Source organism: Chenopodium album, chromosome 8 (genome assembly GCF_948465745.1).
Source record: "Chenopodium album chromosome 8, dcCheAlbu1.1, whole genome shotgun sequence".
In the NCBI taxonomy this organism is placed as follows: Eukaryota; Viridiplantae; Streptophyta; class Magnoliopsida; order Caryophyllales; family Amaranthaceae; genus Chenopodium; species Chenopodium album.
The window spans coordinates 24,297,477-24,300,680 of NC_137841.1; the positions used below are offsets into that span (position 1 = coordinate 24,297,477).

The 3,204-nt window shown below is 39.8% G+C and overlaps 1 non-coding gene across 1 annotated transcript; it reads left to right on the plus strand.

Moving 5' to 3' along the window:
- Window positions 1–2,563: 2,563 nt before the first annotated feature.
- LOC145556954 (small nucleolar RNA R71) lies at window positions 2,564–2,670 on the plus strand. The gene has a single exon (XR_014092043.1). It is a non-coding gene; the product is annotated as a small nucleolar RNA R71 (small nucleolar RNA).
- The last annotated feature ends 534 nt before the right edge of the window (window positions 2,671–3,204 follow it).

Sequence of the window (3,204 nt, forward strand, 5' to 3'; positions counted from 1 at the left end):
AGCAGGTGCATTACATAAACCAAAGGGCATTCTACGATATGCAAAAGTGCCATAAGGGCATGTAAAGGTGGTCTTTTCCTGATCTTCAGGGTGAATCGGAATTTGGAAAAATCCCGAATACCCGTCCAAATAGCAAAAGAATTTGTAATTAGCTAACCTCTCAAGCATTTGATCAATAAAGGGGAGAGGGAAGTGATCCTTTTTAGTGGCGATATTTAGTCTACGATAGTCTATGCACATACGCCACCCTGTTACAGTTCTAGTGGGAATTAATTCATTTTTATCATTAGTTATCACAGTCATCCCACCCTTCTTCGGTACTACCTGCACAGGACTTACCCACTTGGAGTCAGAAATAGGATAGATGATACCTGCATCAAGTAATTTCATCACCTCTTTCTTGACTACTTCCTGCATGTTTGGATTTAATCTTTGTTGGGGTTGAATGCAGAGCTTGTAATTTTCCTCTAGATGAATCCTGTGCATGCAAAAATCAAGTCTAATACCCTTGAGATCATCAATACTGTACCCTATAGCCTTCTTATGGGTTTTGAGGACCCCTAGAAGTTGGGAAGATTATAGGTCAGTGAGTGCAGTACTGATGATCATGGGGTGTAGTTCCTGCTCATCTAGAAAAACATATTTTAAATGAGAAGGGAGAGGTTTTAGCTCAAGTTTCTTGACCTCTGCAGGTTTTGATTCCTGAACTAAATTTACTACCTTCATTGTCTCCTTGGGGCTTAACTCTTCTAAGGAAAGAGCCTTTTCAATATCCTGTACCTCATTACCCCAAACGCTTGCATTGTCGCTAGATAAATTCCCGCAGAGAACTTCCTCTAAGGGATCCTTCGCAAGAACCTGTGGCAAGCTATCAACACAAATATCGTCCATTATATCAATTGTATCAATATAACAACAATTTTCCTCTAACATAGGCCCTTTCAAAACCTTCCCTAAATTAAAGGTAACATTATCGTCACCTACAGAAAGGGTTAGTTTACCATTTTTCACATCAATAATAGCTCCTGCAGTGTGGAGGAAAGGCCTACCTAATATAATGGGTATTTGTGTATCCTCTTCCATATCTAAAACAACAAAATCAACCGGAATAAAAAATTTACCAACTCTGACAGGTACGTCCTCTAAAATACCTAAGGGATATTTTACCGAACGATCTGCCATTTGCAAAGATATATTAGTAATTTTTAATTTTCCCATATTTAATTTAGCGCAGATAGATGATGGCATGACACTGACACTAGCACCCAAATCACATAAAGCTTTATCAATAAAAACATTCCCAATGTGACAAGGGATAGAAAAACTACCAGGATCCTTTAATTTAGGAGGGGATTTATTTTGAAAATAAGCGCTACACTCCTCTGTGAAAGCTACAGTTTCTACTTCATTAAAAGCCCTTTTCCTAGTCTGAATGTCTTTCATGAATTTAGCATAAGTAGGTACTTGAGTGATTAAATCAGTGAAAGGAACTGTTACTTGCAGGTTTTTCACAACCTCTAAAAACTTACCGAATTGTTTATCAAGCTTACTCTTCAGTTGTCTATTAGGGAACGGAAGCTTGATAACTGGGCTCTGCACATCTCCTCCCTTATCCTACAATTTACCCTGCACAGAAACATTAGTAGGGTTAGTATCTTTTTGTAGCCCTGCAGGGCTAGCAGGATTACCGTTTGGTATAGAGGAATCTAGATCAGGAACTGGTCCATCTTCCTTTGGCATAGGAGGTCCATCATAATGTTAACCACTCCTTAGAGTGATTGCATTAGCATGATCTGTAGGATGGATATGTTGTGATGGTAGAGCTCCCTGCTGACGGGATTGTAGGGTAGATGAAAGTTGTGCAATTTGATTGTCCTTGATTTTATTATGGGCTAGAATAGAATCAATTTGCGCATCCCTACTCTCCATATGCTTTTGCATATTAGCTAGCATCGCTCTAATTTCTGTCATGGAAGGGTCGGAGGATGATGAGGGTGATGCTTGGATTTTCTGGCCGGCATTAGGATGATAATATTTTTGCTGTGGTGGGGGTTTCTATTATGGTTGTTGTGGAGGTGGAGGGTTTTGTACATTGGTGCTCCGGTATGAAAGATAAGGATGGTTTTTATAACCGGCATTGTAGGAATTGGAATAGGGGTTATTTTGCCTATAGGTTTGGAAGGCATTAACTTGTTCCATAGAGCTCCTACAATCTTGCTCCCAATGACCTACAATTCCACAATTTTCACAAAAAGCTTCATGGTTAGCAACATCAGAAACATTAGCTACAGAGTTAGGAGCAGCAGTAAGATTATCTAATTTTTGACAAATAGATGTTAATTGGGCTTGCAAAAAGGATACGGAATCGACATTATGTTTTCCCTTAATTGCAAACCCCCTCGGATTCCCATATTGGGAATTGTGTATTGCCATGTCTTCGATAACCTGTCCTGCATCATCCACATTTAAATTCATAAACCTCCCACTAGCTGCCGAATCTAGTACTGATCTAGAAGAATTTCCAATTCCATTATAAAATGCTTGGATCAATTGCCATTGTGCTAGATTGTGGTGGGGGCACTCTCTCTGTATATCCTTGAACCTCTCCCAAGCCTCATATAATGTTTCGTCGGCCTCTTGAGCGAAATTCTGAATATCACTTCTTAGTACCGTTGTTCTCTCTACAGGATAATATTTATTATAGAAATTCAAAGCAAGAGTTTCCCAGTCAGTAATAACAAGTGCAATTCTATTCAAACCATTAAACCATAATTTTGCTTTGCCACATAATGAAAAGGGAAAGAGAATCTCCCTGATTTGGTCCTGTGTGACCCCGGCTTGTCTAATGGTGTTACAATATTGGCAGAAATCTGCGATGTGAAGATTAGGATCTTCACCCTTAGCTCTGCTGAACTGCTTCCTCTCTATCATAGTGATAAATTGGGGCTTGGTCTCAAATTGAACTCCATCTAGAGCCGGAGTAGGAGTAAGGTGCGGGAAATCTGTGAGCTTCGGTTGCGAATAATCACTAAGTTTCTTCTAGGCCGTCATCTCTGATTCTAAATCTGAAGGAATATCTGTATCACTAGAATCAGGGGGAGGATCTCTTCGATCGTTGTCCTCCTCAGAACCTGCCAGAATTTGTCTATAGAGTCTCCTTTGCCTATGAAAAGAACGCTCGATCTCAGGATCAAAAGGGATGTC